This window comes from Schistocerca cancellata, chromosome 6 (assembly GCF_023864275.1).
Source record: "Schistocerca cancellata isolate TAMUIC-IGC-003103 chromosome 6, iqSchCanc2.1, whole genome shotgun sequence".
NCBI classification, from domain to species: Eukaryota; Metazoa; Arthropoda; class Insecta; order Orthoptera; family Acrididae; genus Schistocerca; species Schistocerca cancellata.
Window position 1 is genome coordinate 613,166,178 of NC_064631.1, and position 13,974 is coordinate 613,180,151.

Consider the following 13,974-nt stretch of genomic DNA (forward strand, 5'->3'; position numbering starts at 1 on the left):
CTTGTTCATATGCTGCATTAACTGTTGGTTTTATTGTGTTGTACAGAACTAAATTTGACATCTCTGAAATGTAGCAGGTAAAATTTGAACATGTCATTTTAATATTGTTTATTATATCATGTAAACATATTGACAGGTGACACACCACTCTCTCACTTTAACTACACTGTTGGTCAGATTAATATTCATATTTTAGGTAATGGTCTCCGTGTTTCCCAGTACTATATTTGGTATGTGTGGCTTACGACTTTTTTTGCATGAGGAAATTGTAGGTAGAATTTTCATATAACAGCGTGTGTAGCCTGTAGAGAACTTGTACCCGAGGGACCATAGTGGAGACGACAGAGAACAGGGTGAAAGATGGATTGCGGGCCATAAATGTTGTGTCCAGCGACCTGGCTGTGCGAGTGATTTGGGGAAGCAGCGCTTTGTGAATTGTACCTGCGAGGGACCTCGGGCCATGGCATTCCTCTCTTCCCACTTGGGGTCAGAACAGGAGGGTGCCGGCTCACTAAACATTTCACCTAGGCCACGCAACAGTCTGTCGTGAAGGTGTCCAGTTGGCGGAAAGTGGGTGGAGGAAGCCATTTAAGAGAGACTGCTGTAATCTGAGCTTTTGTGCAAGCAGTGGGATGGTCATAAAACAACAAGCATTCTCATGTTAGAAGCTGGGACGATACGAACAGAGTGGCTGGTGCAAGTGTTTAGTATAGGCAAGACTGTAGCTACCCTGGCGCCAGGAAGTCACCAGGTTCTTTTAGCGAGCAGCAACAACATGTATTTCGTGGGCACCACTGTCTGTGAAGCTTAACATCCCACTCTCAGAAATTGGAAATGGTCGGCCTGGTAAGATTAAATCTCTCCATAAATGAGAGAGTATGGTCGCGTCGAGGTAGACGTTTTCTGCCAAAACATGGACACGCTTAATGTGAGAACAGCGCCTCCCTAGTCTAAAATCTTGCAGACAAGAAAGATTTTGAGTCGCTGATAGCCTTTTCCTAGGATATGCAAAGCAGAGGCTTGCTCTCCCAGTGTGGGAAGCCCAGTGCTGTGTCTGGATTGGCTACCTGGCCAGCAGGACAGTCAAGAGGGGAGATTCAATGAGGAGAGGAGAGTTCGATTGGTTTGTACAACGTGGAGCCGGTTTTTCTTCCTTGCTAATTTGGCTCCCGTACTGAGACTTGGTGGAAAATGATCGTGATTCTTTGCCTCTCTTCATCTTCTGGTCCTTCCCTGGTGGAGAACTTCAGGTCTCTCCCTCGTGGGTGAGACTTGTGGCCTGTAACTTGTGGTGGACCAAGAGCCAGTGGCAGTTTCCAACTGTACCGACAGTGGAACTGCATATCGCCTCGGACATGTCGTGTGTCATGAGGGTGAACTTATTCGTCCTGAGTTTGCTGTCGGACGTTTAACAATTCCAACATGCGCCGTCGTGCCTGTGCGTCAAATTGGTTTGGCCAGACCAGCGAACAGGTGCACCACACACTGAAATCTGTCGGTATTTCAGACCTCTGATAGGGAAGTTTCCTGTCCTCTAATGATCAGAACGCCAGTCCGCATAGTTCGTAAGTTTTCGAGGGCGCATCAGAACATTACAGCTGCCGCTAAACTCCGCCCCTTGCCCACAGCTTGCCGTTTTCTGCTGCCGTCTGAATCAAGATGAAAGGGTAAGGTATTGCTGCACCGTCACAGGGCTATTAAATGATATTCACAGCTCCCTGTTCTCCATGAACCATAGTTTGAGGTGCACTTGGTCGCAGTCAATTCCATTTGGATAGAATTGGGCCTCACAGCGGATCCATGTAAACATAGTCAGATTGCGTTGTAAGAGGGATTAATTCAGGGGAGTATTTATATAGTTTCCACTACAATAAATGCCTTGCCAATCAAACACCATCTCTTTTTCTGATTTGTGTTTGCAGTTTTTTCTGCTCATTGTAAGTACAAAAGGATTAACAAAAACTTGTCATTATTTTTATAAACTTAAATATGCCACTGTTCTCATTCATACTCCATCAACTATTCACTGTCTTTATTTTCGTTTGCTGTAATACATGAGTACACCAGAAATTCAAGATACAATCTTACTAAATTAATTAATTTGATTACTAATTCCACACACAGGCAACGAAAGTGCCATGAGTAAATTCACTAATTCCATATGTAAAAAAAAAAAAAAGTGTGTAGCTCACAATTTGAAGATTGTTGAGAAGATAATGCTTGTCTATAAGTAAAGATAATAACATCTATCATCATTGAACATATAGACTGAAGCGCCAAAGAAACTGATATAGGCTTATGTATTCAAATACAGAGATATGCGAACAGGCAGAATACGGCGCTGTGGTAGACAACGCCTGTATAAGACAAGTGTCTGGCGCAGTTGTCAGATCAGTTGCTGCTTCTGCAGTGGTAGGTTATCAAGATTTAAGTGAGTCTGAACGTGGTGTTATAGTCGGCGCATGAGCGATGGGACAGCATTTTCGAGGTAACGATGAAGTGGGGATTTTCCCGTACGACTATTTCACAGAAACAACGTGAATATCACGAATCGGTAATACATCAAATCTCTGACATTGCTGCGGCCGGGAATAGGTCCTACAAAAATGGGACCAATGATGACTGAAGAAAATCTTTCAACGTGACAGAAGTGAAAACCTCCCGCAAATTGCTGCAGATTTCCATGCTGGGCCATCAACAAGGGTCAGCGTGCGAACCGTTCGACGAAGCATCATCGATATGGGCTTTCGGAGCCGAAGGCCCACTCGTGTACCCTTGATGACTGCACGACATAAAGCTTTACGCCTAGCCTGCGCCCCTCAACACCGACATTGGACTGTTGATGACTGGAAACACGTGGCCTGGTCGGACGAGTCTCGTTTTAAGTTGTATCGAGCGGATGGACGTATACGGGTATGGAGACAACCTCATGAATCCATGGACCCTGCATGTCAGCAGGATACTGTTCAAGCTGGTGGAGGCTCTGTAATAGTGTGGGGCTTGCGCAGTTGGAATGATATGGGACCCCTGATACGCCCAGATAGGATTCTGATTAGTGACACGTACGTCAGCATCCTGTCTGATCACCTGCATCCATTCCTGTCCATCCATTGTGCATTCCGACGGAGTTGGGAAATTCCGGCAGGACAATGCGACACCCTATACTTCCGGAATTTCTACAGAGTGGCTCCAGGAACACTCTTCTCCGTTTAAACACTTCCGCTAAGCGCCAAACTCCCGAGACATTAACATTACTGAGCATATCTGGGAACCTTGTAACGTGCTGTTCAGAAGAGGTCCCCACCCCTCGTACTCTTACGGATTTATGGGCAGCCCTGCGGGATTCTGGTGTCAGTTTCCTCCAGCACTACTTCAGGATTAGTCGGGGCCATGCCACGTCGTGTTGGGGCACTTCTGCGTGCTCGCGGAGGTCCTATACGATATTTGGCAGGTGTACCATTTTCTTTGACTCTTCAGTATAGTACCAAGAGTGAAGTACGGTGGAGGCGGCGTTTCTCGTGGTTTAGGTGTGGTCTCCTTATCTCGCCTAAGAAAGCGCTAAATGCGCAGGGATATGAACACATGTTTCACCATTATTTACTGTGTACAAAAAGGAAGTGTTCGAAACGATGACTATTCGTGTCAGCATAAGAATGCACCCTGTCAAAAAGCAGCATCGCTGAGGCAATGGTTTGTGGACAAAAAGGTTCATACAATGGACTCTTCTTCTCAGAGTCCCGACGTGAACCTACTCGTGCACTCTTGATGACTGCACGACACAAAGTTTTAAGGTTCGCCTGAGCCTGTCAACACTGTTGATAACTACAAATATGTTTCTTGGTCGGATGAGTCTCGTTTCAAATTATATCGGGCTGATGGACGTGTACGGGTATGGAGACAACCTCATGAATCCATGGACTGTGGATGTCAGCAGGGGACTGTTGAAGCTGGTGGAGGCTCTGTAATGGTGTGAGCCGTGTGCAGTTAGAATGATATGGGACCCCTCATACGTCTAGATGCGACTCTGACTCGTACGTAAGCATCCAGTCTGATCACCTGCATTCGTTCATGTCCATTGCACACTCCGACGGACTTGGGCAATTTCAGCAGGACAATGCAGCACCCTGTAAGTCCATAATTGCTACAGAGTGGCTTCAGGAACACTCTTCTTAGTTTAAGCAGTTGCACTGGCCACCAAACTCCCCAGACATGAACATTATTGAGCTTATCTGATATCGTTTGCAACTTGCTGTTCAGAAGAGATCTATACCCCCTCGTACTCTTAAGGATTTATGGACAGCCCTGCAGGATCCATGGTGTCAGCTCCCTCCAGCACTACTTCAGACATTAGCCGAGTGAATGCCACGTCAACTTTCAGCACTTCTGCGTGTTTGCAGGGGCCCTATACGGTATTAGGCAGGTGTACCAGAATCTTTGGCTCATCAGTGTTTTTATGATAAAGCAAGCGACCTCTTGCAGCATTTCGCAACTGTCAATACAATACATCAGACCTATCCATTCAATATGGCTGCCGTAAACGACACGTTGCCAAACTGTCTGTAGCAGCGCAAAACCATAAACAGGCAAGACGTGTCTGCACTGCATCATCTCTCTACTGCAATTTAAGATATAAACAAGTCTGTTGTTTAATGAATGAATTTTATCACAGATCGCTGGTTAGATCACCGCCTGTAATAATTTCGGTGACCTTTCGCGAGTGTTAGTGCCGAAATTCTCAACGGACTGACACACGTTCTTTAAGTACAGTACGCGGTGTTTTTAAATACATACCGTTCATACTTGACCGCTGTACTGCAGCTATCAGCGGTTCACGCTTCCTACCCACAGGCAACATAACGAAAACATTTAACTTTGTTTACGTTAGTTTGCGAGTATTTAAAATGCCTCAGATTTGCGATCTCTGAGTGGGACACTGTGAGCGGTGGGATGACCAGTCTGTCGAGATGTCACACTAACATTCATGATGAAATACGGAGTGGGTGACCGCTAGTTATCACCGAATACTACGCGCAGAAAGCAGATGCGAAAGAAAAAGACACTTTATAATTTTGGTCTTATCTAACGAGTTTTACCAAGTTTGTTTAATGTTATCTGACAGTGAGCTTAAGCAATCGGAAGTTATGTTCTCTAGTAATATAAAATTTGTTGGAAAATGTAGTCGCGTGCTTTTTAAAATACACTCCTGGAAATGGAAAAAAGAACACATTGACACTGGTGTGTCAGACCCACCATACTTGCTCCGGACACTGCGAGAGGGCTGTACAAGCAATGATCACACGCACGGCACAGCGGACACACCAGGAACCGCGGTGTTGGCCGTCGAATGGCGCTAGCTGCGCAGCATTTGTGCACCGCCGCCGTCAGTGTCAGCCAGTTTGCCGTGGCATACGGAGCTCCATCGCAGTCTTTAACACTGGTAGCATGCCGCGACAGCGTGGACGTGAACCGTATGTGCAGTTGACGGACTTTGAGCGAGGGCGTATAGTGGGCATGCGGGAGGCCGGGTGGACGTACCGCCGAATTGCTCAACACGTGGGGCGTGAGGTCTCCACAGTACATCGATGTTGTCACCAGTGGTCGGCGGAAGGTGCACGTGCCCGTCGACCTGGGACCGGACCGCAGCGACGCACGGATGCACGCCAAGACCGTAGGATCCTACGCAGAGCCGTAGGGGACCGCACCGCCACTTCCCAGCAAATTAGGGACACTGTTGCTCCTGGGGTATCGGCGAGGACCATTCGCAACCGTCTCCATGAAGCTGGGCTACGGTCCCGCACACCGTTAGGCCGTCGTCCGCTCACGCCCCAACATCGTGCAGCCCGCCTCCAGTGGTGTCGCGACAGGCGTGAATGGAGGGACGAATGGAGACGTGTCGTCTTCAGCGATGAGAGTCGCTTCTGCCTTGGTGCCAATGATGGTCGTATGCGTGTTTGGCGCCGTGCAGGTGAGCGCCACAATCAGGACTGCATACGACCGAGGCACACAGGGCCAACACCCGGCATCATGGTGTGGGGAGCGATCTCCTACACTGGCCGTACACCACTGGTGATCGTCGAGGGGACACTGAATAGTGCACGGTACATCCAAACCGTCATCGAACCCATGGTTCTACCATTCCTAGACCGGCAAGGGAACTTGCTGTTCCAACAGGACAATGCACGTCCGCATGTATCCCGTGCCACCCAACGTGCTCTAGAAGGTGTAAGTCAACTACCCTGGCCAGCAAGATCTCCGGATCTGTCCCCCATTGAGCATGTTTGGGACTGGATGAAGCGTCGTCTCACGCGGTCTGCACGTCCAGCACGAACGCTGGTCCAACTGAGGCGCCAGGTGGAAATGGCATGGCAAGCCGTTCCACAGGACTACATCCAGCATCTCTACGATCGTCTCCATGGGAGAATAGCAGCCTGCATTGCTGCGAAAGGTGGATATACATTGTACTAGTGCCGACATTGTGCATGCTCTGTTGCCTGTGGTTCTGTCAGTGTGATCATGTGATGTATCTGACCCCAGGAATGTGTCAAAGTTTCCCCTTCCTGGGACAATGAATTCCCGTTGTTCTTATTTCAATTTCCAGGAGTGTATGAAAACAGTGCTGACTTAAGAAACAAGTGACCTATATCACGATATGTACGTGCTTATGTATATGCTGTCGTGTGTAAGAAAGTGAGACTGATCGGATGACGCATGGGTAGCCATAGTTGAATCAGCCCGCTGTGGTACAAACCTCTGAGACGGCAGACAGCAAAGTTGATTGTGGCAGCACAGGTAACTGCCGGGGCACAAACCGCTTGCCGAGCATTTCATGCCTGGAACAAATAAAAGGGAACCGCCCAATCATGATCGACCTCTTAGCAGAAGGTTCTCGTCTTAGTATCTATAGTATCTACAGCGCAGACTGATAACAAGCAGCATGCTCACTGAGGCGAGGACGATGGATACGAAGAGCAGTTTTTACGTGAGCTGGAGACTGACCAAGCGTTCTTCGATTTACACTGTGATTGCGGTATACACATATGCAGATGGCGGTAATATCGCGTACACAAGGTACAAAATGGCAGTGCATTGGTGGATCTATCATTTGTACCCACATGATTCATGTGGAAAGATTCCAGACGTGATTGCGGCCTCACGAAGGTAATTAACAGACTTTGAACGCTGAATGATAGTAGGAGCTAGACGCTTGGAACATTTCATTTTGTAAATCGTTAGGGAATTAAAAACTCCCGAGATCCACATTGTCGAGCGTGTGCTGTGAACACCAAATTTCAGGCTTTACTTCTCGCCATAGACAATGCTGTGTCCGACTGCCTTCACTTAACGACCGAGAGCAGCGGCATTTAGATGAGCCACTGCAGAGGTGTAACAGGGTGAACTTTTTATTACGGATTGATTTGGGTGCCAGCTATTGGCAGACAGTGTTAGTCCGTGCACGCCAGCAGTATGTAGCATTGTTCTGCTCCCGAACCTGCTGTCAGTTTAGATGGCTTCCATTGAGTGTGAACATGTCTACGGCTGCATTTATAAAAAGGTTAAACGTGTTACTACCTGTCGAGATAAGAGCACGAAAGACGCTTTATGTGGGCGATATTTTCATCCTGAAGTGATGTTCGGCTGATCGTAATGAATTGTTGGATCGACTGCTGGATGTTTTTTGGCAGGATGATGTGACCGTAAATCTCCATGACTTCTAATTTGGCAGTAAAAACATAAATTTCTTTGATGCATTACTACAGCAGAGGGGATCCATCTTGACCCGGACAAAATTAAAGCGATTAGGGAATTTGCATTCTCAAGAAACAATTCAGGGGAATATATGATCTGTGTGTGGCAATCCCAAGTCCTGCAGTTGTTGCTGTTACAACAGCCTTACGCACTGTGCGGTTCTTTCATGGATACAGAAGCGAGGAATGGTTGGCGTTCATGAACAAAGAATTCAGATGTTAATTTATTCTACAGCTAATATCAAACAGTAGAAATAATACATAACTCCTTTGTTACAGCTCCAGGATCAGTTACTAACAGTAGTTTTGAATGTTGAAACAAATACAGATATCGCAGATTTACAAATCAGTCGGTCTTCAATTCAGTAATTATTCAGTGGATCATTATCATTCGCCACTATGAAAGTCTGTAAATGTTATACAACTGGCAAACACACAACATGGGCTTGAAAGACTGTGGTTAATAAAGTAAGAGATCCTGGCAGGGGACGCCAAATGAAAAGCTCCTACTTATGTTTCTAATCCAGACTGTAATAACAAAATGGTAAAGAACTGTTAATCAGAACTCAGGAAGAACTTGTGATCTAAATGAAACTAGATTTATTCATTCTTAACATTACAAGACAACAAAAATGACGAAAGAAACATTACATAATCATTTTTTATTTAACAAACGCTTTTACTAACATTGGGTCTATGGTATACAAAGCGATCACCTGGGGATTGACACACGACACTAACCAGAACACTAATCGCTTTATCTGACTTCATAAACATCAATCTGCGTTATGGCACAAAATTACGCCACCATCAACCATCTACACTCTACTATTCAAAAACGAAAAATATGGTTCGAAAGAACAGGGTGCTGAGAAACATATACACTACTGGCCATTAAAATTGCTACACCACGAAGATGACGTGCTACAGAAGCGAAATTTAACCGACAGGAAGAAGATGCTGTGATATGCAAATGATTAGCTTTTCAGAGCATTCACACAAGGTTGGCGCCGGTGGCGACTCCTACAACGTACTGACTCGAGGAAAGTTTCCAACCTATTTCTCATACACAAACAGCAGTTGACCGGCGTTGCCTGGTGAAACGTTGTTGTGATGTCTCATCTAAGGAAGAGAAATGCGTACCATCATGTTTCCGACTTTTATAAAGATCGGATTGTAGCCTATCGCGATTGCGGTTTATCGTATCGCGACATTGCTTCTCGCGTTGGTCGAGATCCAATGACTGTTAGCAGGATATGGAATCGGTGGGTTCAGGAGGGTAATACGGAACGCCGTGCTGGATCCCAATGGCCTTGTATCACTAGCAGCAGAGATGACAGGCATCTTATCCGCATGGCTGTAACGGATCGTGAAGCCACGTCTCAATCGCTGAGTCAACAGATGGGAACGTTTGCAATACAACAACCATCTGCACGAACAGTTCGACGACGTTTGCAGCAGCATGGACTATCAACTCGGAGACCATGGCTGCGGTTACCCTTGACGCTGCATCACAGACAGGAGCACCTGCGATGGTGTACTCAACGACGAACGTGGGTACACGAATGGCAAAACGTCATTTTTTCCGATGAATCCAGGTGCTGTTTATAGCATCATGATGGTCGCATCCGTGTTTGGCGACATCGCGGTGAACGCACATTGGAAGCGTGTATTCGTCATCGCCATACTGGCGTATCACCCGGCGTGATGGTATGGGGTGCCATTGGTTACACGTCTTTGTCACCTCTTGTTCGCATTGATGGCACTTTGAACAGTGGACGTTACATTCCAGATATGTTACGACCCGTGGCTCTACCCTTCATTCGATCCCTGCGAAATCCTACATTTTAGCAGGATAATGCACGACCGCATGTTGCAGGTCCTGTACGGGGCTTTCTGGATAGGGAAAATGTTCAACTGCTGCCCTGGCCAGCACACTCTCCAGATCTCTCACCAATTGAAAACGTCTAGTCAATGGTGGCCGATCAACTGGCTCGTCACAATACGCCAGTCACTACTCTTGATGAACTGTGGTATTGTGTTGAAGCTGCATGGACAGCTGTATCTGTACACGCCATCCAATGTCTGTCTGACTGAATGCCCAGGCGTATCAAGGCCGTTATTACGGCCAGAGGTGGTTGTTCTGGGTACTGATTTCTCAGGATCTATGCACCTCAATTGCGTGAAAATGTAATCACATGTCAGTTCTAGAATAATATATTTGTCCAATGAATACCCGTTTATCATTTGCGTTTCTTCTTGGTGCAGAAATTTTAATGGCCAGTAGTGTATTAGAGCCCTACGCGGCAGCAGCGAATACTTTATCCTCCTGCTGGTCAAGGTGGCACGCCACGATGCGTTTGGCGACTGAAGTCGTGGACGGTGGCAATCTGTTATTAATGGCGCGTTCGTGAAAAATGTAAGTATGCGACCTCACGTTCAGTTACTTCGGTACGCAGGTACTTTCCTATGATCCTCTGAAACCCTGGTGGATTCCAGTGTGCAGGTGGACCTGTTTGCTGGTCTGCCAAACCAATTTGACTCCGTGCCATGACTGTGCGTGACGGAATATGTCAAACGTTTAGACGGCTGACTAAAGACAAATAAGTACACCCACGCTTCACTCGTTGTGAGCGTGATCATATAAGCAGTACCTCTGATGGTTCAGAAGGTGACTAGGACCGGCTCTAAGTGGCACACTAGCAAAGGACACAAGTCTCACCGTTTAGGTAGAGACCTGCAATTCTTTACTAGCGAAGCACCAGTACAAGAGTTAGTTCTCCTTTCTGCTCGCTTCCTTCTCTGCTCAGTACCAAAAGCACTTCTACAGTTTAGACTCCCCCGAACTGTCGCACAAGCCAATCACGAGCTGGAGCCCAGCATTCTTAGCTGGGAGAGCGGCCTTTGCTCTGCAAACACCGATTTGACCAGTCAGAGGCTTTAAAGTTAATTGCGAGAAAAAGGAACAACGATTCAGTTTCGCAGCCTCTTTCCCACGCATTTTCCGTCTCTTTTGCTAAGAGAATGCTCAGGATGTGTGAAGGCATTGCTAGTTACGCATATAAAAATTTTTTCGTGATTTTCTTTAGATTTCTATTCTTTTTCTTTTGTTCATGTGGGCATTTCTAATTGTGATTATGTAACATTCTACTGTGGTTTTTAAATGTAAAGATGTCATTGTGATTATTTCGTTTGCCAGTGAATAACTATGTTTCTTGCTTTGTACCTGTGGTAAAGTTTGTAAAGTTTTCTTTTGGAATATTATTAATTGTGAAAAATGCAGTCAATAACATTTATAAAGACTTATGTAATTTACGATAACGATATAACATCTGTAGACAGGGGACAGCGATAGTTATATCGATAGTGGAAAGGTTGTTGTGTAGTATAGGGGTTGGTGGATGGTGTGTCTGTGAAGCGTGCGCGGAAGAATAGTACTGTATTTTATGAAAAGCATACGTAATTGTATGGACAGTGATATCGAACTATCAGATTGTTAATTCTCTTTACCACCGCGGTATGTAATGCCATCGCCAGCGAACTTTAAGAGCAAATAAACCGGACTGTGAAAGTGCCGCTAACAATACTTTGTGGTGGCCGACACGAACAGTGCTTTTATGCGAATGGACTTCGCTGGTATTGGTTTTGGGTGGTGGAACTGTTGTCTATCATATTCTATCAAGCCGTGAAAGTGAAGACTTTAATTAACTGTGCAATATAAATGACTTTCAGTGACGTTGTCGAAGTTTGAAATGCGAGAACAGAGTGGACATTGTTTACGGTGTGCTTCACACACAAGAACAATTCTATGAACTGTGTATTTGTGGCTAAGACTATATGAATGTGACGAACTGTGTAATTATGGACGATAGCGTCACGGACAGTGCATAAAGTGTAAAAACGGGCGATGTCTATGTAATGTACTTTGAAAGAGAGGACATGTCAACAACGGTCGTATACTGGCGTCTTGAGGTTTGTTAATCACCACGGGGTTAATGATACAGCTGTGCCGGAACTTTATTTGCGTTTCACCGGAGAAGATTAACCAGCGGAACAGCCTGTATCCTGCTCTCATCATCGTAAGCCGCCGACATCATGCTGCCCAACGCAACGCTTCGTATGCAACAAAAATTTAAGGGATTTCTCTGAACGCTATCCCCTGACCTAAAAACTTTCCTTCTCTATTAAAAGTGTAAGAATTACAGACTCCATTCAAGTAAATTCTTTGTTCAGTTTGTGTTTGCTTTCTGCTAACGAAAATAAAATTACAATTAGTGAATTAAAAGTTGCCTGGTAGTCATTGTTGAAACACCAGTAAATATAAACATGTTCCTCTCATTAGAACTAATTCTCCTTGCATGTCAAAATTATTGTAGTTATTTTATGTAGTTTTATGTATTATTATGAGACTAGATATATAACAGTGACTAATAAGAGTATTTTGTCGCGAAATATGGCTTCGCGCGAAAATTACGGCGACCGCCATAAGTGCTTGCGTTCTGACCAATAACGTAAAAGCTGCTATTCACGTATTGGTGCATTTCCTGACGTGAGCGTGAATTATAAATGTCAGCAGTCAAATCACGTAGAGACTGCTTACCCAATAGTAAAAGTTTGATATTGTACTGCTACGAGTCGTAGTATTAAGAGACACTGGTTATACTCAAAAGTGGGTAGATGTATGGTGAACACCCCCCCCCCCCCAGTGTTCATGCGATTATTAACGGTATTGTGTGTGATTCACGAAATTTTGTCACTTTTTCTAATTCCTTTCAGATATTGTCTTAGATGTCTTTGAAGTTTCAGAGAATATATATACAATTTTGTCGGTTCAGGTTAATTTCAGAGCAGTTTCTCGTGAATATTTTCAGTTTTCAGTTCATAAACAAAGTGGGATCGTGACCAATTGAGAAGTACAACAAAGAGTGTGGTTTTCCAACTAGAAATTTTGGATGACTTCACAGTTCAGATTTTGATAATTATTTTTCCTGTGGGTTGAGGTCATCAGAGATGGAAGCACAGCCCTCCATAAACAGCTTGTTATCTCCCCTGTTGCGTCCATTTCAAAGTTTCCAAAGAACGGCCGTAAACTCGCTAAATGCCTCGTGCTTTCACAAATATGTTTTGAAACAGAGTCTGGACGTCTGGGCGCCAGTCGCTCCGTCCCACGGAAATTCGCAGAACATTCACAGTTCCTTTGTCAGTGTCCTCCCTAACAAGGGCCCATCCTCTGCTTTATTGCCGGTCTACAACGCGCTGGCCAGTGCAGTGGTGTCTTCTGCGCAATAGTATCTATACCTGGACGCGCCTGCCTCCCATCCAGCGCCGACTAAATGTGTCTTCACAATGAGACACCGGAACTCGGCCATCCGGAAATGTCTCCACACGAAACTTACTGACAGATTAAAACTGTGTGCCGGACCGAGACTAGAACTCGGGACCTTTGCCTTTCGCGGGCAAGTGTTCTACCAACTGAGCTACCCAAGCACGACTCACGCCCCGTTCTCTCAGCTTTACTTCTGCCAGTACCTCGTTTCCTGCCTTCCAAACTTTACAGAAGCTCTCCTGCGAACCTTGCAGAACTAGCATTCCTGATAGAAAGGATATTGCGGAGACATGGCTTAGCCACAGCCTGGGGGATGAGTCGTGCTTGGGTAGCTCAGTTGGTAGAGCACTTGCCCGTGAAAGGCAAAGGTCCCGAGTTCGAGTCTCGGTCCGGCACACAGTTTTAATCTGCCAGGAAGTTTCATATCAGCGCACACTCCGCTGCAGAGTGAAAATCTCATTCTGGATGTCTCCACACATTCCGCAGAAAAAACCGCGCCTTGCTGGGTCCACCATTGCCACAGCTTTTACTGCAGTCGTTTAAATCGGCACCCTATTCCTTTGAACGCAGGTAAAGTTTACCTAGAGCATGCAAACAAGACCATTAACTACTGCCCACCATTTCATCACAATGTATGAAGTCAAATCGCAGTAAAGATGATATTCTGTAAGCACGTGAAGTGGAATAACACCGAATCAGAAGTGAGAGTGCCCGTGTCTCAGGCTCAGTGCATGAATGTTCGAACTTAACTACGCCCGCCACTGGATCTCCGGGGAGGGGATTATTGCATCTCATTGACAGTGGCGTAATCGATCGTAGCAGCGCTCTAGTGCCGCGGCGGCATTTGAAGCTGCGCCCGAGTTATTGGCCTCATTTACGTTTTCAGTTACCTGTGCTACTATC

At 45.8% G+C, this 13,974-nt stretch overlaps 1 non-coding gene across 1 annotated transcript; it reads left to right on the forward strand.

Moving 5' to 3' along the window:
- Nucleotides 1–13,392: 13,392 nt before the first annotated feature.
- Trnas-uga (transfer RNA serine (anticodon UGA)) lies at nt 13,393–13,467 on the forward strand. The gene has a single exon. It is a non-coding gene; the product is annotated as a tRNA-Ser (tRNA).
- Nucleotides 13,468–13,974: the final 507 nt, after the last annotated feature.